The following is a 27,537-nucleotide window of genomic DNA, read 5'->3' as shown; positions in this document are numbered from 1 at the left end:
AGTTTATTATTAAGCTTAGTAGCTGAAACTGCACACGGAATAAGCGCACTTTTTTTATTAAAAAATAGCAAAAAGAATTCGCGCAATTTATATCTGTGCATTTTTTTCAATCCCGATATACGGCTATTTTCCGGCAATACGCAGGCTATTTTTTCATTCGTAGTTCGCTCCTTATGCCCGTACTATATTATGACTTTTTACTAATTCACAGCTAGTGGAATACTTTATGGGTCAAACTTCTTTTACAGAAGTAATCACTGTCTTATTTTTGCACCGCACCTACAGTTGCCAAAATCAGTTCTTAATCTTGCCGTTCTTTTTCAATTCCTAACAGCCAATTCAGTTGTGTACGCACTAAACTTGGTGGTTGTGGTTGTGCTTAGCTATAGCTACTTAGCCAAGGCCAAGTACGGCAGATTGTTTAGTTCTCCCAGTGAAGATTGAAGTTTCTACGTATGCTCTAGAAACAGGACCTGCAGGATCTCTCTATCATATTTTAGGACTTAAGAAGAAACTTCGTATGATTGAAAAGTAGGTTTTGAATTTTGCTAGTGTCTTCGGGGGGGGGCGACATTATCCGTTGAAGCTGGTGAAACTTAATGTACGGTAATTCTTTCTTGTTTTGTGATTTTGCTACTTTGGTTTTTAACTTTGCGCAACTCTAACTCATTTTACTCTCCTTTGACTGTACCTTGTTGCAATAATAAAAATATATGTAGGATGATCTGTTGTTATTTTGTAAGTCTCGAAATCCGTTGTTAAATGATTGTTTGTATTATCTCCTAAAAGGAAAATTCATATTACATCTGCTTCAATATAAATTTTGGTCGGCAAACTTATTTGACTAGAAGTTAAGTTTAACAGGCGTACTTCCTTTTTTGTTGCTCTATTCGGTGCCATTTAGTTACCCTGTTAACTCTAGATGAAGCCTGATAACAGCTGGCCGTTGATTGCTGCGATTTGCGCCCTCTCCTGAGGCCAATAAATGATTTTAATATGCCTTCGATTAATTAAACTGCTATTCTGTTGTGTTGATGACTAAATTCATGATAACATAGTGTATTGTCAATTCAATATTTCTTTCAAATTATTAACCTATCATAATCTATTTGTAATCAGAATATTTTCATAACCATTTATTCTAGGTGTTGTATATCCGGTGAATAATTAATAATTTTCTTAACAAATTGTAAAAAATTTTGTCCTTTTACATTGAAAAAGTTTGACATCAGGCAAAATGTGATAACCACGCAATTTTTCAATTTCTCTCCATTTATTTAGTGCATTGAAATTGGTTTTTTTCGGTTAATTTTAATTGAATCAATTTGGTGATTTTTAACAACCGCCGTCAGCCTATCAACGGCTATTATTTAGGCGCTCTTCTTTTTTATATTCGCTTTACGGATATTCTCTTTGAGCCCCCGCGTACTTTATGCATCCCTCGGTTAGAGAGCACGGGCCTTTACATGGTAAATCCTTATGTAAAAAATAAGGTGTCTGCTGCTGGGGTTGCAAATAATGTTCACCCACTAAGCTGGGGGGGCTCAAACGGAAGAGATCCCGCTTTTCTATGTCATCACGTTTTGCGTTTTACATAAGTCACGATTTTGACGCTTGGCTTCTGATTTACTTTACTCAATGTTTCAATTAAAGGGATTTTAAATGCTTTCACTCATCGAATTACGCAATGTTGTGAATACAGTCACAGTCGAAAGATACAAAGCTCGGACATTAAGTCATAGCGCATCGGGTTATCCAAGTTCGTTAGAGCGATTGCTAGCTGACATTATTATTAAGCATAGTAGCTGAAATTGCACACCGAACAAGCGCACTTTAAAAATTTAGCAAAAAAAGTTGCGCAATTTATATCTGTGCATTTTTTTCAATCCCGATATACGGCTATTTTCCGGCAATACGCAGGCTATTTTTTCATTTGTAGTTCGCTCCTTATGCCCGTACTATATTATGACTTTTTACTAATTCACAGCTAGCGGAATACTTTATGGGTCAAACTTCTTTTACCGAAGTTATCTTTGTCTTGTTTTTGCAACTCGCCTACAGTTGCCAAAATCAATTCTTAATCTTGTCCTTCAATTTCAATTCCCAATAGCAAATTCAGTTGTGAACGCACTAAACTTGGTGGTTGTGGTTGTGCTTAGCAATAGCTACTTAGCCAAAGCCAGGTACGGCAGATTGTTTAATTCTCCCAGTGAAGATTTAAGTTTCTGCGTATGCTCTAGAAGCAGGACCTGCAGAAGATCTCTATCATTTTTTAGGACTTAAGAAGAAACTCCGTAACATTGTAAAGTAGGTTTCGATTTTTGCTAGTGTCTTCGGGGTGGGGGAGACATTATCCACTGAAACTGTACGGTAATTCTTTATTGTTTTGTGAATTTGCTACTTTGGTTTTAAACTTTGCGCAACTCTAACTCATGTTACTTTCCTTTGACTGTACCTTGTTGCAATAATTAAAAATATATGTTGGATGATCTGTTGTTGATATATTGTAGGTCTCGAAATCCGTTGTTAAATGATTGTTTGTACAATTTCCTAAAAGGACGATTCATATTCCATATGCTTCAATGTAAATTTTGGTCGGCAAACTAATTTGACTAGAACTTAGCAGTTTAACAGGCGTACTTCTTTTTTTGTTGCTACGTTCGGTGCCAGTTAGTTACCCTGTTAACTCTAGATGAAGCCTAGAAACAGCTGGCCTTTGATTGCTCTGAATTGCGCCCTCTTCTGAGGCCAATAAATGAATTTAATATGCTTTCGATTAATTAAACTGCTAATCTGTTGTGTTGATGACTAAATTCATGATAATGGAGTCAAATATGACTTCCAGAAAAGACTATTTGAAAGACTTTATTATAAATAAAGACTGAAAATACTCTTCCCTGATTGGATAAAAAGGGAATAATATCTTTTCCTTTCTTCCCTTTAGATGTTTACCCATTTACCCCTCTTCGCAGAAGAGAAAGTTATTTAGTCAGTACCAGTTAACCACCTGATATAATAATAAAGTATATTTCTCTCTCTCTACTCCGCTCTTGTTTTGTATTGAGATATACGTTAGACTTTAGCATTGGGGCCCGTGCACTGTCTACTGAAGCTCAGATAGAAGAGTAACAGTCTAGAGATATAGAACTTTAGTTAGTCAGGTAAGCCTTAAGATTACACTATATTCTTGAGACAACCATAAGACAGTTCTAGAAGTATCCTATTAAAGGTAAGCCTCAGGACACGTCTTATCTGGTGCGACCAGTGCTGAACTAAATTGGGTAAACAGACAAAAAATATCGAATAAATAACAAAAGTATTGTTGGTAAACATAACGCATACAGAAAAAAGAACATAAAAATGGCTTACAGCTACGATGAACAAATAAGTACTAACAATTTCTTAATACCATTTACAATTGCTAACGATTGTCCACAAGAAAATCGTGAAATTATATACAGAATAATAACAAACTTGAAGAATAACCTCTTCAAAGAAACAAAACATATACAACAGATTAACATACATAGAAACCATCTAGTACATTATCTACCAGTAATACTACTGGATAGAGATCAACATAACAAGTATTACACATTCACACTAACAGATGAAAAAGGAAATAAAAATATTTTTTTAATTTCCAAAATGAAACAACACTATCGGATATGCTTAAAATATTCTTGAAAGGACATGAGGAATTACAAGACAAAACAAAATTGACAGCAGTAACATCCACAACGTACGAAACACTAAGGAATACAGCCGGATATCTAAACGAATATTGTCAACAAATACAGTCAGTAAACGATAGATTACGACTAGACATAAAAAATTATAACAATTGGCTAACAAAAATAATTGAATTAAAACCAGACTTGAAAACAACAACATTAGATATAATAAAAATAGTATCTGAATTTACATTCCTATTTTGGTTAGACAACTTCGAACACATTAATGAAAAACGAATTCAATTCGGAGAAATATTTCCCGAGGAAATTAGTCATTTATGTGACGAACTCCAAAACATTTGGAATAGCGAACACTATTCTGAACATTTTGAAAACACATTAAAAATATGCTCCGATAGCATAAATTTCATCGAAGGATTACAAAGTCATGTAAAAATCACGGATCGAAGTCAGACAGGATCTTCGTCATTTAACTTATCAAGAAGTCTAACATCGACATCAACACCGAAAGACATTCAAACAAATAATAGCTTACAACTAAAACAAAAATCAACATTAAAACCTGATAAACAATTAACATCGAATTTATTTGGAAATCAACAAAAATATAGACGAGGATATTGATATCTCAGATTCAGAAGAAAGAGAGATAAGAATTGAAAATCAATTACCACCATCAGTAAACCAAAAAGTTCGACGGAAATATCCAATGAGAGATAATCATAATAGAAACAATATATATATATTAGTTCTCTAAATGATAACCAAGAATATCAAGAACAATATTGGGGACAACAAACAGATAATTACATGGAACTAAAAAATGAGATAACAGCTACAGTAACAAACCACACAAATAAACTAATAGATAATCTGGAAATGAAATATCAACAATTGAATAGAAGAATGGAAAAAAGACAAGAAGAAGCACTAGAAATGGTATTCGACAGACTTGATAAAACTCTGGATAACATAAATAGACAAACAAACCTCAGAACAGAAAATGAACAATTATTCACTAACAGGAATATAGACAATATTGCGAACGAAAATATACCAAATAATAATAGACAACACAATCGACAACAAGAAAATCGTAATAGAAGAACAAATTCTATTACAACAGAAGAAAGAGAAACAACCGTAGTAGAACCTCCTCTACCCTTTTAAAAACAATTGACATCATTGAGCATAAACGAAGAACCTCAAATAGAACAAAGCATCAGCAGTGGTTCAGTACCCACAACAATAAGACCTTTCGATGGTACAGACCCAGCATATACTGTTGAAGAATACTTAAACAGTATAGTTGCAGCTATGATATTTAGCAGTGGTATAGAACCAGTAAGCAAACCAGGACATCATCAATGGAAAGTAAAAAGAGCAGCTTTAATACTACATACCCTACAAGGACCTGCACAAAAATGGTATTCAACACTTCCGAGTGAAACAAAATTAGATTGGGAAACATTTTATAAAGAATTTTCAGATATGTTTGACTCTGAAAAGTCAAAACAACAAGCAAAAATATTATTACAACAATTACAAAAACACACAAACGAATCACTAAGATCATTAGCACTGAGAATAGAAACTCTCGTAAAAACTGCATATTCACTGTACACAGAAGATTACAGAAATAGCGTAATGAACCAAACATTTATTAGATGTTTGGATAACGAACTAAAAACAGCAGCATTAAAAAAGCATGCAAATCATAAACAAACGCCAAGAGAACCAGAAATGCCATTCAAAGCATTGGTAGAAAAAATAGACCAGATGGATCTAACAAGAACTATAAAAAATAATCACAAACGATTATATGAAGTTAATCAGAGTACAAGTAATATCAATGACGATCTAAAACAGATGAATATAGCCTGTAACAATATCAACGAACTTAATCTAAACGACCTAGAACAATTTGAAGGAACAATATGTAACGTCCTTAACGGAATTAATAATACATATGACAAAAAGAATTTTAAAGGTAGACCAAAATTTGCATTATTTTGTAGCTATTGCAGCTCACACGGACATACTAAAAAGACTTAATAATTTAAAAGACCACGTCGAGAAAGCATAGCAAGACCAAAAGAAAGATCATTCTATGGTCACATGAGAAATAATCAAAATTTACCAAACAGAAAGATTGATTCAAATAACATTAACGGAAGACAATTACCACCAACGTCACCAATATATAACAATTCACGAAGCCGAACCCCATACAGATCAGAATCAAGGAACAATTATAACAACAACAATTATAACAACAACGCAAATCATAGAGATAATAGGAGTTATCAAGGATACCGGAAATCACACAATTACAATAACAGAAGTACAACATATAACAGAAACAATTACAGTAGAAGCAGAGGAAACAGCTACAATAGAAATAACAATTATAACAGATACAATAGTAGATCAAGTTCGAGATATACAGACAGAAACAACCCGAGACAACAATCACCATATAACAGAAATAATAATAATAACTATAATAACAATAACAGACAAAGATATAACAGCAGAGATTCAAACAGAAACGACAGATTTAGACAACGTTCAAGTAGTAACAATAGACATTACTCAAATAATAATAATAGAGACGACAGGAGAAATTCACCACAAAGAGAACAAAATTAAAGGAATTACTCTAAAGAACGACGAAATGAAGGAAATAAATATAACAATAATAATAACAAAAACAGAATAAATAACATTGAATCAGAAAAACAAAACGATGACCCACCAGGAATTGATGAATACGAATACACATCAGAGTCATCAGACGAAGATCAAGAGATACTAGATAAATTCTATAATGCAAATGAAGATACATGCAATACATTAATAAATACATTAGAAAGTAACCCAACATGGATATTACCGATGTACCAGTGTAATAAATTTGAACAAGATTTCACTAAACAAAAACCAATTTTAGAAATTGATTTTCTGTTGGATTCAGGAGCAACATTAAATTTACTCAATGAAGATACTTGGAATGAGATAAAATATAATAACCCAGAAATTCAATTAGATAAAGCAAACAAAACATTAACTGCAGCGAACAACACCACAATAGAAACATACGGAACAGTCACATTACCTCTAACACCAGATAGAATCTCGAATAATAGAAACAAACCTCAAAACAATTTTTACATTCATTTTTATGTAACACAATGCAACCATAACATCCTAGGCACCCCTTTCTTCAAAGAATTTATTGAAACGATAAATGTAAACATAAATAGACTAACCTTAAATACAAACACAATCTTAGATAACGATATTATATTCTATATGAATAGTACAAAAGGTTACCCGTTTTACTCTCGATTATATCCAATATTTAACAGAGAAACAATTTATATCGAACAGAACCAAAATAAAAGCATAACATTTCCAATACCGATATTTAAACAGATGAAAAATTCAAATGAAAAAACAATACATAAATCACATTTCTACTTTGAACCGATAAACAAATATCACAATATATCTTTTACAGATATAAAGGACTTCACAGCAGATGAAGAGTACTTCATAGACATTTTACTAGTTAACAAAAATAGACACAGAATAACCATAATTACAGGATTAATTGGTTTCATGAATAGAAACATTACATTTAAAAAACAAGATAACGAAATATATCAAACAAATTCAATTGACTTATTCACAGCATTGTATCATCTAACATACGAAAGTGAACACGATATTAATGATATACTCAACATTCAAGAAAACGAAACAATTGAACAAGTAGCAACATTTGAAAGAAAACCAAACTTCAAATGCAAATTCAATATTAACAAATATTCAGAACAAGAAAAAGAATTTATACAAATGTTTGATTTTCAACATTCACACTTAACACAAGAAGAGTTCGAAGAAGTAGTAACAATCATATTACACTATAAACAAGTATATGCAACAACAAAATTTGACGTCGGAAAAACAAAAGTAAAATTGAACCTACCGATGAAAAAAGATGCAATTTTCAAAAAACAAAGAATAAGCAAAGTACCAATACACCTACGAGAACGAATACAAAAACTATTAGACATACTAAAAAATACGACATCATCGCACCCGTTAACAAAGAACAATTATCAACAGGAAACACATTCACAAATCCAGTAATAATACTACGAAAAGGTGAATCTCTAAAAATCGTGCTAGATGCAAGATACTTGAATAGCATGATAGATGAATCCAAATGTAACTGGCCAATCGAACCAGTTGATGTAGCCCTAACAAGGAATAATGGAACAATATTCACAACAGCAGATCTAAATAGTGCATATAACCAAATACCATTAGACGAAGAATCAATGCGATAAACACATTTTACAATCGGAAATGAACAATACTGTTTTAAACGATTATTCTACGGAATATCAATCGGACCAGCAGCATTTGCATCAATACTAACACATTTCCTATATCCCTTAATTAGAAAAGGAACAGTCATTACATACGTAGATGACATATTTATTCAAACAAATTCATATGAACAAATGTTCGAAACATTGGTAGAATATCACAAAATACTACTTAAAGAAAACCTCAAAGCAGCACCCGACAAAACATATTTTATGTTAAAGAAAGTAAAATTCTTAGGACATATAATTGAAGATAAAAAAGTGAAACCACTTACATCACGGATCGATGGGTTCCAAAAACTGGAACCACCAACAAGTATGAAAGCTTTACAGCGATACCTTGGAACAATAAATTTCCTAGCGAAATACGTATATGGTATGCAACCAATACTACAACCATTATATAATCTCTTATACAAAGGGAACGACTTTAAATGGACAAAAGAACATCAAATAATCTTTGAACAAATGAAAAGAACAATAACACATAAACTTGAATTAACAATGCCAGACACTAAAAAACCATTTTACAATAATAACAGATGCATCCAACACAGGCATTGGAGCAGCATTATTACAACAGCACCCAACTGAAAAGAGAATGAGATTAATATCAGCAAACTCTAGACTCTTCACACCAATTGAAATGCGATTACCTACATTAATTAGAGAATGCTCAGCGATCATATTCGCCCTAACGGAATATGAATTCCTACTAACGGGCTCAAATCATCCAATTATTCTCTTTACAGACCACAAACCAATAATTTATCTATTTACACAAAAGAATAAACCGAACCACAGAGTTTACAGATTTCAACTTATACTAATGAAATTTCCAAATTTGCACATTATTTGGACAGAAGGGAAAAACCTAGCCCTACCCGATCTTCTTAGTAGAACAATAGATGAAGAACATTTTACTAAAACACGAGACATTACAGTAGAAAAACCGGAAAACATAAAATTCTTCTTTGCAAAAACACCATTTACAAATAACCTAGAATGCAAATACAGCATATGTAACAACACAGATGAAGACAATAAAGAAAAAACGCACTACCCAGTTTTAGCTAACATACATAACAACTACTTCGAAATCAACATTGATAAAAACGAATATCACCCAATCTCATACGAGAAATATAACACAGAGACAAAAACGAATTTAATACCTAAATACAAATCAAAAACAAAAAATTGGCAATCACCAATTGTAGAAAAAGACGACTTGATCATTGAGAAAAACCAAAAAGGATCATACACGGTTCACCATGGCGATGACTATCTTAGACTCATTAACAATGTTAAACAAGAACTTAATTACGATAACGCAAAAATAACAGACATTTTCTATGATGAGAAAACGAAAATCACAGAATATCTCATAAGAGAAACACAAATCATAGATCCAGTACTTCACAAAGTAAAAATGTGGAAAAAACATAACAATAAACCACATTCAGTAACAATGGACATACGCGGAAACAAAGGACTCTTTGCATATTATAGAAAGTTTAAATCAATAGTAATTGATGAAAAAACTGGAATAATTAAAATCATTAGAATTCACAAAAGCACAATCCAAAGAATATGGTTACCATTAACGTTACTTCTATGTGTCTTCTACGAAAATCACTGCACAGAAACAGTTGGTCATACAGGACTTGAAAAAACAAAAAGAAACATAATGGAGAAATATTATTTTCCAAACTTAACAACATGGATAAAAATACTAATAGCAGATTGCATACAATGCCAAACAAACAAAGTATTTGCAAACACAAAAACAAAAAGTAAAAAAGATCAACTAGCACCGACAAAATCATATTTTAACGAAATGATTATGATAGATACAAAAGGACCCATCCACCCATCATCAGAAGGAAATAATTGTATCTTTGTAATAGTAGATGCATTTTCACACTATGTAACAATTATGTGTGCACCCAAAAATAATGCACATTATGCATTTACAGCATTATTTGAACATTGGTTTATGAAATTCGGACTACCAGAAGAAATTCGTTCCGATAGCGGATCAGAATACATTAACACAGAATTAACACATTTATGTAACTACTTTGAAATCAAGTTTAAACCAAGTACAACATATGCACCTTGGACAAAGGGATTAGTAGAAGGAACAAACAGAACAATCGGACTATTTATCAGAACACTATTAGACGAGAAATACCAAAATTGGTCAAGGAAGGCAAAGTTCTTTCCATATGCATATAATACTCAATACCAAACACGATTAGGTATGTCACCATATGAAGTCGTTTTCAACCAAAAGCCAAGAAAACCAACAAAGATAAAACTTGGAACAACAACAGACGAAATGGGAAATTGCAACCCAACGGAAAAAAGTGCATGCAACACACAACCAGCACATACTCATTTGGAAAAACAATTCAGCCATCCAAAAGTACCAAAGTTGCAAAAAGGAACATTTGCTAAATGGTTCCTTGATAAAGAAAAACACTATAATGATACATATCGTACAATAACAAAAATACTTGAAAACCGCAAAAAGTTGACAGATGAGATGAACCTGCGATTTGGTACAGCAAAACCACTTGAGAAAAATACTTTCGTATTAACAAATCATCAACAAATTGACGGCGTATCTAAAAAACTACTACCACTAAAAACAGGACCATATCTTATCATCGATAAACCTACAGACACAACATACATATTAAAAGATAACAATAAAGAAAACATTACAATACACAGAAATCACATAGTACCGTAATACCCGAAAGAAAGACACATTAAACTAGAATTACAAAACTACTTACTGACGAACGAAATTCCAATATTAAAACAACCTACTGTACAAACATCAGACAAGAAACATATAACACAAGATGAAATTCAACAAACTCATAACTACAATCTTCGTAAGAAGAAAATACTATTAAAACCATAACTAAAGAACAATAATAAATAGTATTTATAATCATAATAATAATCAAATTAATACTAATATTAATAACCCGTATCAATACAACGCTATCCATTATAACATTCAACATTGACAAATTAATACATATATACCGTACAACAATCCACTATGGATTACGAATTCATCTTTAACCCAAACGTATCAATACTCTCACTAACACGTATAATATTACGCGCATACTCGAAAATTTCTAACGTTATAAAATATTCATTTCACTTGAACGACTATACCAAACGTCATTTCATGATAATTCGTACATACAGCTATCAGTATTAAAAGTACTAACCAGACCCCGTAACCGTTTCATGATTCCAATATTATCTAACATATCAATTTTCAACAGATATCTTGATAGAATGTTCGAAATATAATCTATGAATAATCCTAAATCTATCAAATAATGACCATTAAACTATCTCTATGCACATTCCTATGTATATTCCTATATACATTCAGTATTTCTACGGGCACACATACCTAACCCGAACCTTGTGTGCAGAACCAAATATATTAAAAGAAACGATAAATACATCTAAATTAATACAGGAAAATATTACAAACAATAAACACGAATACACATGAACAGAATACAAATAATAGTACTAAAAGGTGCTATTATTAACCTAACCCCTAACCAATTCTACTTATTATGAAACATTGGATCATACCCCGAGAAATAACAACATAACTTAAGAACCAGTAGTGAAATAACAATTCCGATATTAACATTCCATGAATATCTTTGGGAATAACTATCACCAAATATTTTAACACCTTTTAGTGGATAACTTATATAAAAACAACAAAATATAAAAACATAAAGGAGATCTAACTGTTTAAGAACACTGGAAGTTTCAACATACGTTATAAATACATTTGAAGAATACATCTTCCATCCTCTGACAAACCATCAATTGGCAGACGCCCATCCAGCTTGGCAAACGTCCCATCAAGTAGTAATTGACAACAGCAACCATTGTCATCGATAAAACACAAATAACAAAGAAACAAACAACAAATACCAAATAACACATCCATACAGGATATTCTAATACAAATAGGTTTTGATAGTAGCCCTTGAAACCTCAAATATGATTGTCACAAAGGGTAATTTCTCATATAAACAAAATTCAAAAACACAAAATTCAAAACACAAAACGTATATTTTTTTGATGTTCACAAGCTTAAAACTGGAATAGACGTTAAGAGATTATTGATATTAACAGTAAACAATAAACAAACAACAAATATCCAAATAACAAACAATCAAAGAACAAATCGTTTTATCTTTTATAAAAAAAGATCGAGGATCTATCCACCTCACGGAATGGAATAGATATTTTGAAGAGGCTAACATTCAAGAACATTATTAAATATAAAAAAGGAACATTTGGAAATAACAAACAACAACGATGATTAATATGCTAAAGAGAAAGAGTAAAAAAGTAACAACAAATAATTAATAACAGGATAAATGGTAATACTAGTAATAGAAACGGAAGCTAAAAATAATGAGTACGAACTAATAAAAGAAACACATCTAAAAATAAAGTAACGTATCGATTGGACGAATATGTTCACCAGAACAAAGGAATAACTTCTGTTCCAAATGTAATGAGAAAGGAACAATAACTTCCTCTACTGAAACAATCTCAGCATAACAATCTCCGTATAACAATCTCCGTAATAACAATCTCCGTAATAACACGCCATAAAGCACATCCAGTAATCTCCAACATCAGGATCTAAAATACACGTTTACTTTCATACACGTTATCTTTAAATACATATATTCACATAAAAGGACAATACATCCATTCAGATTCTTAACACACCCGTCCTACACCAATATTTATACATTCGGCCATCAGACATTCGGCCAATAGAACTTGAACTTAAACATAAACATTCGGCTAATAGACCTTCGATACTATGAACAGTTAATCCGCTGTGCACCTTTTTGCACAAGAACAGAACAATATACGTCATACATATACACGTCATACCAAATACGGACGTCATACATCTCATTAGTGAAAATACGGACGTTATTGAAAAGCGGACGTTAGCAACTAACGTCATACAACCAACGTCATACACATCACTAGTCCACCTAATTAGAGATAACTCAAACTGTAACTCATTAGTGATAATCACTAAAACCCAACAAAGACATCATTAACGGGAGAAAGCTCACAAATTGACAACATCCATAAAGAAATGAAAGGGATGTTAAACAATCCACAGAGACACACTGTCTCTTTGCAGACGCAATTAGTAACAAAAAACAAAAGTCAGACCAATTAACATTTACCAACACCATAAACAAGATGGTGATTAACAAGACTGATCTTACCAAGACCATTAGTAGTTGAAAGAACATTTCAATTACGTCAATGCTTCTCAAACAAAGCATTTTTTACCATTTGTACCAACTACCAATTAACATTGCAAAGTTGCAAAACTGCAGAAGACTGCAACAACGTATCCAATTAACAACCATACCATTTCAGTAATTAGACATTTTGCACCAAATTCCTTGGTACAAACTGACGCCACGAGCCATACCAATGATCAAAGAAACTACTTCAAAACAAAAGACAACAACAAAGTTGGCACCGACATCAGACTAATTACCATAACATACCATGATGGAAGCACGTCAACTACCATCAAATATAATAAACTTCATACCAATACACCAATTACAAAGAAAAACGACATCTTGAGAACAAAAGTTCTGGAAAATGTCAGAAGTGAATCCAATTCAAGAAATAGGAAACTAACATTCTAATTAGACCTAGTAATTATTAAAATTAACAACTTCAAAACACAAATATGAAAAACGGAAGATATGTAAATGTCAGAAACATTGTAGAGAACCAGAAACGAGAAAGTAAAAATGACAATTCTGATTTTGCCCCGTACAATTCACAACTGCCAAACTAGCTTGAAAAATCTAGAAAATTTTTGAAAAATTTCAGCTAAGCTGAAAAACCGAAATTGTAAACTCAAAATTCAAAAATTTTCTACCTCACAATCTAAACTCATTTCTTTCCTTGTTTCAATATTGTAATAAACACCCGATATCACTTTAGAAAGAGAAGAGAAACTATTTCTCAATTTCATCTTTCATAATACAAGTTTATCAACGACGCTCAATTGCAAAACAATCCAACATACCAGGTAAAGTGAATTACTTTAACTTTATTTCAGAAAGGTTAATTCACCACTATACACATCATTGTGATGAAAAACCACCAATGTTAGAAGCATCAGAGTTTATGCACTCACTAAACAGAAACCAACTTTGTAGAAAAATACAAGTGCAAAGAGACAATTTTGTCCAACTAAATTTTCCTTTAGATAGCCATATACATTTTGATAACGACAGTGTTAAAACCACCGATAGCAAAATTTCAACTAAAGATTGTTTATTCATAATTGAAGGAATAACAGAAACCGGACAAGAATAAAACTCTTTTGGGGAGAAAAACATTTTGAATTGTTGAAAGACACAACGCTCTGTAACGAAACTATTACAGAATTCCAAACACTAGAACAACAAATACACACGAATAAATGTGTTGATATTAACAAACTAAACACAGTTTTCAACAACACTCGTTCATACGTTTCAACAATTGATTTCTCAGAAACATTAGTAACACTCTTTTTAATATTAAATAAAATAGTATTATTTCTTACTATATTCTTAGTACCTTGCATAGTAGTAATATCCACGTATCTAGCGATTGTAACAATACATGAAGTAATTAGAAATCGCAGAGTAGTATATGCAAGCCCACCAGTACAATAATTTAATGCATGAAATACATCCTGATATTTACCATACATGTAAAACAAACATAGATATAGTAGAACTGGAAATTTTTAAATTTATTAAAATTGCAATAGTAATAAATTTATTTGTACGAATGTGCTTAAGCTTAATAGAATACTTTGTAAACCCATAAAAATTGATCCAAACCCCGACATAGAAGAATCTATATATTACACATTACACTCACAAAAATGCTATCTACAAATTGGATTCCCTGAAGAATCACCTTTTTACGGAAACGTTGTAATATACCAGTTAAACTTGAGAGTACAAAATAACGAAATTTGGATATCAAATATAGGAGCACAAACACACCAACCAGAGCAAGAATTAATACCAGTACTAATATTAACACCACCATATATGCAGATCCCACCACACGGACCTGGTTCCGGAGCTTAAAATTAAAAACCAGCAAAAATTGCGTCATCAAATAATAATAGTAATCGTAACAATACTCAAGAACAACCACATCATAACGAAGTAACAGATTTAAAAAATATACCAACATCGCCTGAAGTAGACGATACAGACCCTAGAAACGAAAACCCGTATACAGTACGGCGTGAGAGAACAGAAACTAGACATCTATTAAGAGGCAGACGTAGAGCATCACTCTCATTTCCCACACAGGACTCTACATTAGTCTCATACGATTCTACTGATATAGAATCAAATATAATAAGACCTATAGAAGCCGGACAGTCAGAACCACCAAGTCGAACCGGAACTCCAACCGGAACACCAACCCGAACACCAACACTCCATAATTTTAATATAAGTTCACCAAACGATCACTCAAGTGTTAATACTATCCCAACACCTACATCATCTGAATTAAGAGCAAATCTTTTTTACCGCCCACATTTCAGCAAAGACAAGATTTCAATTTTGTACAAGACCATTTTCGTGTACAACCTATACAATCACCACATAGCTCACTTTGGTCAGCAACTTCACCACAACAAACGATAAGTACAAACACTACACCACATAGATCACACCAATCGTCATCTTCCAACACATCAATAAGTGTACCACGAATAGAAATAACAAACTCCTTACAAACACCGCGAAATACAACACTTTCACCTGCATCATTTATACCAGAATTAAGACTAGCATCAAGCCACCCAGGTAGAACCCGAGCAACGCCAGTACTAAATCCAAATCCACCTACTTTAAGTAGAACTAATGATCATACATATCTTTTTCCATTAGATCATAAAACCTGGAATCCACCTCCACCATTATACGGACCAACTAATCTTGGAGATACCCTTACAAATTGGTCAAGAAATAGACTTACAAATACCTTAAATCTAACACATCGCCAACGAAGCACAGCACTTGAAGTTCTAGCAACACCATCCCTAGAACTAAAGTTTAATACAACGATCAAATACGATACAATATTCAATCATCCATTTCATGCAATAACACCCTCCATAGTAACAACAACGACGCCAGCACCGTTCATTTGTATTGACTTTGTCTATAAGTTTGATAGATATACTAAACAAACTTTAGGCTTTGCGACATTCTACAATCCTCATACAGGCTTGTCTTACACATGCCGTTTCAATTGAAATCTATAATACTAATATTATTAATAATAAAAGTATTTATTTAAATGAAAATAGACACACAAATACAATCACAATACAAGATACACAACAAACTTAAAGAACATATTAAGAACCGCATCAATGAACGAATGGAGAAACACATCAAAAACTTCAAAAACAAAAACAAAATAAAAATAAATACATCAAATACAACAAAGCAAGAAAATTTCAACAAAGTTATGAAACACGTATTTGACAATCAAACAAAACTAACAGCAGAATCAAACCTAATCAAAGATAATTATAACATCTCAGAATTAGAAAAATTTAAAAACAGTTCAGACTATGAAGAAATGTGAAACATAGCTATTGATAAATGGACAAGAAACTGGAATTTCTATAGAGAACATCTCACAAACAGTATTCTAGAAAAATTCCAATTAAACAATAAAAGACAAAAACGTCAAACAAAGGAAGACAACGTAGAATTAACAGGACAAAACATAAACGGCTCAGCAATCGGACCTCAAGATATTTTTATCGAACATTACGATTGCGATGCAGAAGAAATAACAAACGTAAAATACTACGAACTAAACAAAATTAGCACATGCAAATTTAAACCATTAGATTTAGATATGACAAGAACAGAAGTTCAACTATTATCAAAAGCACAAGCAGTAGAGATTAAAGCATACGCAGTTGCAGGAACAATTAAGGAACGAGTAGAATGGTGTTCACAACACACCCACTACATTAGAGCAAACAGACCTAGCTATTGTGTATCAGACGCACAAAGAACAAAAATATTAGACCCAGACGAAGTTCGTAACGAACTCGCCAGACTTAACTTACTGAAAAATACAGAATATAAACCAACAAGATACAACATATCATTCAATTACATAGCTAATCCACCATTACAAAAGAAAATTGAAGACCTACAAGGTAAAATACAATTTCACTTAGATACTCCTATGGTACCACCATATGGAAGAATAGTGTATGATTACACAAACCCAACGTGAATACCTTCCGCAATAAAAAAGGCACAATCAAACTGTTTAACCGGAGTAAGAAAACAAAATAAAATAGACATACTAGATTGGACATTAGAAATAAGAGAAGTATCACTCATACTAAATCTCGATACGGAAGAAATCTCATACATGGGAACAAAACTACCATGCGATCTCCGCAGAGGAGAGTGTCAACCGACACCTTTTACAAAAGCAACAATAGTTTGGGAACCTCAAACACATTGTCAATTATTTGAACTAATTAGATTTGATGCATACATGGTAAAATACCAAGACCGATACTGGATAGAAACAAATGCAGAATGGACAACAGTACAAAAACCAGATATACAAGAGAAAATAAAATTAAATAAAACAGCAACACGATTTGAAATATATCCAATAGTTGAACGCGAATGCGGATCACTACAACCTTTACATAAAACAGAATACGATGATATCTACATAATATATGAATATGGTTTTGATATGCATACAGGACAGAAAGTAACAAGAAAGAAAGATAAATTCGACGATGAAAAATTCATAAAAATAACACCGAAACAAATCATCTCAACGCACACACGCTACAAAGGTGAAGATAACAACCAATTTTATTACGGTTTTGTAAACGAAAACACACATTTAAATATGAAAATGGACTTATATATGAGTAACATATACTCTAGAATTAGTTTACAAGCAAAAGAATTTTATTCACAAATTTGCGAACAAACTCGGAATCTACGAAAATTAACATTAACACAAGTACAAAAGAACACACCACTTCTAGGATACATCCTTACAGGAGACAGATCGATATTTGTCAAACAAGAAGGAGTTAACGTCATGAAAATGTACAAATGTGCAAAGAAATCATCACCACTTTATGTACCTCAAACACGTGAATGTTATGATAAAATACCAATTCTATACAAAAACAGAGTACAATATGTACATCAACTAACACGCCAAACATACCTTTGGGCAAAAAAGGTACCATGTTCACACAGTAATTTTGATCAACTTATATCTATAGATACTGAAGGAGCATCTAGATACAGATTAACACCGTATCCAGTTAAAGTTGAAACAATACTAAACACTATATCACCTGAAGAAATAGTATTAGACAATATGTTTAGTAAAGCAAGTCTAATAGAAAGCGGAATCTACAGTAAAGAACAACTAGTGCAAGAACGAAAAAGAGATCTATTACATGAATACATGAGAGACCGTGAAAAACCATTACAGGACGCACAGTCAGCTAATGCATTAAACTCTTAGAACTCGAACAATTAGGATTATTACAGACATACAAAAATTATGAACAATCACTAAAATGGATACGAGATTTGAATATCAATGGATATAACTTCCAAATAGATCAACCAAGTGTAAACTGGAAAGAAATTTTTGACGGCGCATGGCTAAAAGACCAAATTCTAACAATCTTTGGTTGGCCATGGTACATATTAGAGAAAATGGCAATTATTTATGCTATGATTAGCATGATACTATTCATAACAAACCTTATTATTAAATTCTATAACGCTTTTGCTATTCATAAAGCTATTGGAAAACAAGCAAGCATAACAAATAAATAAAATATTACTAACCGGAATTTTTGGAATATTTTCACAAACACTTACACAACTAGTAGCACAAATACAAGAAGAAAATATACACAGCCACAGTGATGATAACAATTCGCATTATGGAAACTTAAATAACAAAACGAGAAAAAATAGACCAAATTTCCGTAGACATTCAACGGAAGTAACAACATCAACTCATAATAACAATGAATTACCAACAGAAATTTACGTTGATACAAATTATAAACATTATAACACTACAATCCGTAGAACAGAAAACGGATTTCAATTACGAACTTTGGAATCATCAAAAAAGACACAGAAACCACCATTACCAGAAAGGAAATATAAACCAGAACCATTTAAAATAGAACCATTAGAAACAATAAAAGAGAATAAACCACAAACCATATCACCACAACTAATGACACCACCCCCGGCATATCAATGCATCGGAAATAGTTTAACAGCACCTATCCCTAGTGCACCAAAAGTTGAACAACATAATAATTTATTCCACAACCATCCATATGAAACACCAATACAAATTAATCCACCAAAACCGTATGAAATTTCAAATCCCTCATTGACAACTAACGAACAAAGACACTTAATACCTACATCGAAACTACTCGATATACAAAACCCTCCACCAATTGATTTTGAACAACTAAAATTAACGGCTAACAAAATGCATAACCGCAGTCACAGCTTAGACATCCTCCAAAACGATCAGCCACACACAAATGAAGTCACATACTTTGACACTCATTCGGCTGATACATACGAAATTTAAAACCAAACATAAATTAAAGAACATCTAACAGTACACCCTTCCCACTACTATTAACTCATCAAAAATTGTGTATTCATAACAAAATTGTGTATTTATAGAAACCGTGTATTAATAAGAAAACACAAGAAACCTACAGTAAAAATGACAATACATTTTTAATATATAACAATGTAACCACTAACGAGTGAGTTTTTAACATATCAAACTACAAACAGTTTCTATAACAGTCTATATAACATTTGTAACTATATGTTATTCCAATAGTAATCATCTATGAGTTTTAGCACAATGGCTACAGGCATGGACTATGAATCACCATACAAATCCGATTCACCCTTCAGCTACGAAGTTGAAGAAGGAGAGCTGAGTTCAGGATCAGGGAGATCGAGTCCTGGCACAGTCAGAGATAACGCATCGGACTGTGGAACTGAAACAGACGATCAAATGGGGAACATTTCTGAAACAGTAACAACAATGCGAGTACATTTGGACAACACCCCAGATAATACTCAAGATCCACAAGAGATTGCACGTAAAATTAAAAACAAATTTTACAAGTTAAAACAAAATGAGGACAGACGAAATTTGCAATCATTTAACACTAATAGAAATACTAATGAACAAGGAACAAGCACAAATATACATAGCTATGAACATAGCAGATTAGTTAACACTCAAAACCGTTCAACGACGGAATCGTATACATCACCCCCACTTCCAAACTACCCACCACCAGTGCGACCGCCACCACCATCTGATTATATTACAGAACACCCGAGAACACAAACTTATGTTCAACAATGATTGTTTACAGCTAATAGTAGACCGAACAATTTAAGATTCCCATACGCGGTAACACCTATATCCACTAATAGTAAATCATTTTTCCATCAATCAACAAATGATCAAACACCAACAGCAACAGTTATGGAAACAATTTGGTTTCAGGACAAAGATCCTAGAACATTAAATAGCCCACACAGCAGAAATTACAATCCATTATTATCATACAGAAATTGGGCAAACATGCCATTCGATTCACGCGAATATAACTTTTTCATGTCACCTCTTCATAAACTTAAAGATCGTGTGTCAGAGTATTTCCCACCTCTGCCACCAGAAAATACTAATACAGTTAAGCGTAGTACAAAAAACATGGGGAGAGACAAACTCCACCAGACTATGTACCCGAAACTCAAGCAGTTTTACAGCCTAACTGAAAGATTTTTATATGATTATGACTACGAGTTTAAAATTCCAATAACATGTCATTTCGATCTACTCATAGCAAAAGCCTCCCAAGACTTATCCGCATACAGTATTTACGACCATCAGATATTTCAACTTAGCTTCAATTTTCTACATCCTACACCAAAAGATGTACAGAACAATAACTACAGAGTACATGAAACTAAGCTAATCCACAACCTTATATATTATACATTTCTACGTGACAAAAGCAATAATACATCAAGAAGTTATATACACATAAACGATCAACTCACATCACCTTATTTCCTTAATTACGGATATCGTTTGAAATGGGAATATACATTGGGCACACTTAGAAACTTTGACCCAATCAAAAATTATTACATCTTCCAACCGAAAGATGCACCTGAGCGGCCTCTGATGGTACCGCTCGAAGCTTTAGAACCTTGCGAGGAATATCATGTCTACCACCTCGAAGGAAGCGTAACAAACCGCGCTTTCACAAATAGAATAAATTTTAACAATGAACGGACTAAAACAGAACTTGAGCACGAACGATGCAATACGGTGAAAGCATCCATTACAGACATCCCATTAAAAGATCTAACGAACTCACTTGCATATTTTCTATCGAAAGACGACAACTTTGTCAAGGAATACCGCCATTATAAAGAACGGAGAAACCATCCGAAACAGACGGAGAAATTATAACAATGTTATCATAGTAACAAGTAACAACTTTTGATATTTTAATTAATTTCGAAAAGTAACTATACATAACCATGAAATTAATCAATGCATATATGATTATTTATGTTTTCAGATACCTGAAAATACACCCCTTTATGATAAATGTATTTGTATCAATTCAATACTTTGTATCCACATACTTTGTAAAACCTTATATTTATCTCTGTATCTCGATAAACATACTCCCAACTAGCAATCTATGATTGTCTTCTATTTACATAACTATCAATCACAAAAATATTTGTATCAATCATTAAATATTTTTTTATGTTTAAAAAAGTTTAAAAACAAAAAATAATTTTTTATTCTTATATGAACTCTAACCTAATTTCTAAAAATGTACATGTATATGTGCAAAGATTTTTCCATAGTTAGTTATATGCAATTTTGTAAATAAATAAATAACAACTTGTAATAGAACACAGAACTGACGGAAATTCGAACAAATAATATACACTTGCAATGTAAACAAAGTGTAAATGGACAAACAATGAGTCATATAAGAGACATATTAACTCTACGTATAACATGTAACAATACCTTTCAGACCTTGAGTCATTGACATGACATTTTAACAAAACTACAACTCAGATTCTTAGAGAACAGATTTGGTTGAATACATTCAAACTATTTACAAGTTTTCAAATTGTAATGCCACAACAAAGTGTTAAATACTTTTCCAAACAAACTGTAACAATAAATCAACTTCCAACATAGATTAAAACACAAAATATTTTGACTCCGAAATTTTCACATGTAAAAACATATAAATATACCGATAACCAAATATATGTAACAAATGCATTCATTTATCAAAGAACAAAACACATGTATATATGGATAGACTACATTAATTCCTTAAGCTATAGTAACAACTAACAGCTTCACCTTTACCTAGTAACAACTAACATTGTAGTACTCCAAATACTGACAGAGTATTTGGATTATTTGGAATTTTGGATATATGCGCGCAGACAGAGACATTAATCAATTTTCTAAATTGATGAAGTAACCATTAATGAGGATCAGGCAATTGACATTTTTGTGCCTACCCATTATAACAAACAATAAGCGAGATCTCTAAACCTTTTACAAAATACATAACACAACACAAATTGTAGAAGTATGACAATGCTATTCGTAAGAAAAGATTGTATCAGAATAACTTCTGGTTTCGCGGAGAAACTGAATTTATAATACATGTTCATTTTCAACAATAAAATTTGAACTAATCCAACATGGCTAAAAAATTCACATGTCACTGAAAATTTCTAGATCATGTCACACACCTTGTGTTGACCTAACAAGAACTACCCTCAATTGATCCATCGAATTCCATAAAAACATATAACAAAATATACTTAACACAGAACATATAAATTTCTATTTTCTTTCCAACCGGAAGGGATACTAAGTATAACAAAATATTAAAACCTAACAAAGGTTACAATAGAGAAAACTTTTTTAACATCTAACACCTAACAACAAACCAATTCAGGTAAGTCAGGTAAGTCAAGTCACTGGACATCAGGATCGCCTCCAAGCATCAACACCGGACCTACCCGAGAGGATCTTCACCCACTGGACGTGGTAATGGAATAGATACTTTTGTGGTTGTTGATGTTCAATCCTTGCTCCGTGGGCAACCTGTGTCTGGGAACCGACTTACAAACGAACCGACCTCAAGCAACACATTCAAAAAAAGAAAGAAAATTCTTCAGAGAGAATAAAGAGAGATTGACTTATTAGATTGTACAAGGGAATTTCAAAAAACTCGAAACCCCGGAAAGATGGAGTCAAATATGACTTCCAGAAAAGACTATTTGAAAGACTTTATTATTTAAATAAATAAAGACTGAAAATACTCTTCCCTGATTGGATAAAAAGGGAATAATATCTTTTCCTTTTTTTCCTTTAGATGTTTACCCATTTACCCCTCTTCGCAGAAGAGAAAGGTTTTTAGTCAGTACCAGTTAACCTACTGATATAATAATAAAGTATATTTCTCTCTCTCTACTCCGCTCTTGTTTTGTATTGAGATATACGTTAGATTTTAGCATTGGGGCCCGTGCACTGTCTACTGAAGCTCAGATAGAAGGGTAACAGACTAGAGATATAGAACTTTAGTTAGTCAGGTAAGCCTTAAGAGTACACTATATTCTTGAGACAACCATAAGACAGTTCTAGAAGTATCCTAATAAAGGTAAGCCTCAGGACACGTCTTAATAACATAGTGTATTGTCAATTCAATACTTTTTTTTTCAAATTATTAACTTATCATGAGCTATTTGTAATCAGAATATTTTCATGACCATTGATTCTAGGTGTTGTATATCCGGTAAATAATTACTAATTTTCTTAACAAATTGTAAAAAATTTTGTCGTAGTACATTGAAAAAGTTTGACATCAGGCATAATGTGATAACCACGCAATTTTTCATTTTCTCTCCATTTATTTGGTGCATTAAAATTGGTATTTTGGTTAATTTTAATTGAATCATTATGGTGATTTTTAACAACCGCCGTCAGCCTATCAACGGCTATTATTTAGGCGCTCTTCTTTTTTACATTCACTTTACGGATATTCTCTTTGTGCCCCCGCGTACGTTAAGCATCCCCCGGTTAGAAAGCACGGGCCTTTACATGGTAAATCCTTATGTAAAAAATAAGGTGTCTGCTTCTGGGTCTGCAAATAATGTTCACCCACTAAGATGGGGGGCCCAAACGGAAGAGATCCCGCTTTTCTATGTCATCACGTTTTGCGTTTTATATAAGTCACGATTTTAACGCTTGGCTTCTGATTTACTTCACTCAATGTTTCAAATAAAGGGATTTTAAATGCTTTCACTCATTGAATTACGCAATGTTGTGAATACAGTCACAGTCGAAAGATACAAAGCTCGGACATTAAGTCATAGCTCATCGGGTTATCAAAGTTCGTTAGAGCGATTGCTAGCTGACAATATTATTAAGCTTAGTAGCTGCAATTGCACACCGAATAAGCGCATTTTAAAATTTTAGCAAAAAAAGTTGCGCAATTTATATCTGCTTTTTTCAATCCCGATATGCGTCTTTTTTCCGGCAATACGCAGGCTACTTTTTCATTCGCAGTTTGCTCCTTATGTCCGTACTATAATATGACTTTTTACTAATTCACAGCTAGCGGAATACTTTATAGGTCAAACCTCTTTTACGGAAGTTATCTTTGTCTTGTTTTTGCAACTCGCCTACAGTTGCCCAAATCAGTTCTTAATCTTGTCGTTCAATTTCAATTCCGAATAGCAAATTCAGTTGTGAAAGCACTAAACTTGGTGGTTGTGGTTGTGCTTAGCAATAGCTACTTAGCCAAAGCCAGGTACCGCAGACTGTTTAGTTCTCCCAGTGATGATTTAAGTTTCTGCGTATGCTCTAGAAGCAGGACCTGCAGAGGATCTCTATCATATTTTAGGACTTAAGAAGAAACTCCGTAACAGTGTAAAGTAGGTTTCGATTTTTGCTAGTGTCTTTCGGGGTGGGGGAGACATTATCCACTGAAACTGTACGGTAATTCTTTATTGTTTTGTGAATTTGCTACTTTGGTTTTAAACTTTGCGCAACTCTAACTCATGTTACTTTCCTTTGACTGTACCTTGTTGCAATAATTAAAAATATATGTTGGATGATCTGTTGTTGATATATTGTAGGTCTCGAAATCCGTTGTTAAATGATTGTTTGTATCATTTCCTAAAAGGACGATTCATATTCCATATGCTTCAATGCAAATTTTGGTCGGCAAACTAATTTGACTAGAACTTATTAGTTTAACAGGCGTACTTCTTTTTTTGTTGCTACATTCGGTGCCAGTTAGTTACCCTGTTAACTCTAGATGAAGCCTGGAAACAGCTGGCCGTTGATTGCTCTGAATTGCTCCCTCTTCTGAGGCCAATAAATGAATTTAATATGCCTTCGATTAATTAAACTGCTAATCTGTTGTGTTGATGACTAAATTCATGATAACATAGTGTATTGTCAATTCAATACTTCTTTTTTCAATTTATTAACCTATCATGAGCTATTTGTAATCAGAGTATTTTCATAACCATTTATTCTAGGTGTTGTATATCCGGTAAATAATTACTAATTTTCTTAACAAATTTTAAAAAAAGTTGTCGTAGTACATTGAAAAAAATTGACATCAGGCATAATGTGATAGCCACGCAATTTTTCATTTTCTTTCCATTTATTTGGTGCATTAAAATTGGTATTTTGTTTAATTTTAATTGAATCATTATGGTGATTTTTAACAACCGCCGTCAGCCTATCAACGGCTATTATTTAGGCGCTCTTCTTTTTTACATTCGCTTTACGGATATTCTCTTTGTGCCCCCGCGTACTTTATGCATCCCTCGGTTAGAGAGCACGGGCCTTTACATGGTAAATCCCTATGTAAAAAATAAGGTATCTGCTTCTGGGTCTGCAAATAATGTTCACCCACTAAGATGGGTGGCACAAACGAAAGAGATCCCGCTTTTCTCTGTCATCACAATTTGCGTTTTACATAAGTCACGATTTTGACGCTTGGCTTCTGATTTACTTCACTCAATGTTTCAATTAAAGGGATTTTAAGTGCTTCCACTTATTGAAATACGCAATGTTGTGAATACAGTCACAGTCGAAAGAGCAAATCAGAAGAAACGGTATAAACACTATAAACTTACAAACTCGGACATTAAGTCATAGTGCATCAGGTTATCAAAATTCGGTAGAGCGATTGCTAGCTGAGTTTATTATTAAGCTTAGTAGCTGAAACTGCACACGGAATAAGCGCACTTTTTTATTAAAAAATAGCAAAAAGAAGTCGCGCAATTTATCTCTGTGCATTTTTTTCAATCCCGATATACGGCTATTTTCCGGCAATACGCAGGCTATTTTTTCATTCGTAGTTCGCTCCTTATGTCCGTACTATAATATGACTTTTTACTAATTCACAGCTAGCGGAATACTTTATGGGTCAAACTTCTTTTACAGAAATTATCTTTGTCTTGTTTTTGCAATTCGCCTACAGTTGCCAAAATCAGTTCTTAATCTTGTCGTTCAATTTCAATTCCTAATAGCAAATTCAGTTGTGAACTCACTAATCTTGGTGGTTGTGGTTGTGGTTAGCAATAGTTACTTAGCCAAAGCCAGGTACGGCAGATTGTTTAGTTCTCCCAGTGATGATTTAAGTTTCTGCGTATGCTCTAGAAGCAGGACCTGCAGAGGATCTCTATCATATTTTAGGACTTAAGACGAAACTCCGTAACAGTGTAAAGTAGGTTTCGATTTTTGCTAGTGTCTTCGGGGTGGGGGAGACATTATCCACTGAAACTGTACGGTATTTCTTTATTGTTTTGTGAATTTGCTACTTTGGTTTTAAACTTTGCGCAACTCTAACTCATGTTACTTTCCTTTGACTTTACCTTGTTGCAATAATAAAAAATTTATGTTGGATGATCTGTTGTTGATATATTGTAGGTCTCGAAATCCGTTGTTAAATGATTGTTTGTACAATTTCCTAAAAGGACGATTCATATTCCAAATGCTTCAATGTAAATTTTGGTTGGTAAACTAATTTGACTAGAACTTATTAGTTTAACAGGCGTACTTCTTTTTTTGTTGCTACATTCGGTGCCAGTTAGTTACCCTGTTAACTCTAGATGAAA

This window comes from Convolutriloba macropyga, chromosome 8 (assembly GCF_964194025.1).
Source record: "Convolutriloba macropyga chromosome 8, txConMacr16.3, whole genome shotgun sequence".
Lineage (NCBI taxonomy): Eukaryota > Metazoa > Xenacoelomorpha > Acoela > Convolutidae > Convolutriloba > Convolutriloba macropyga.
The sequence above is the reverse complement of the archived record's forward strand: the minus strand, read 5'-3'. Positions refer to the sequence as shown.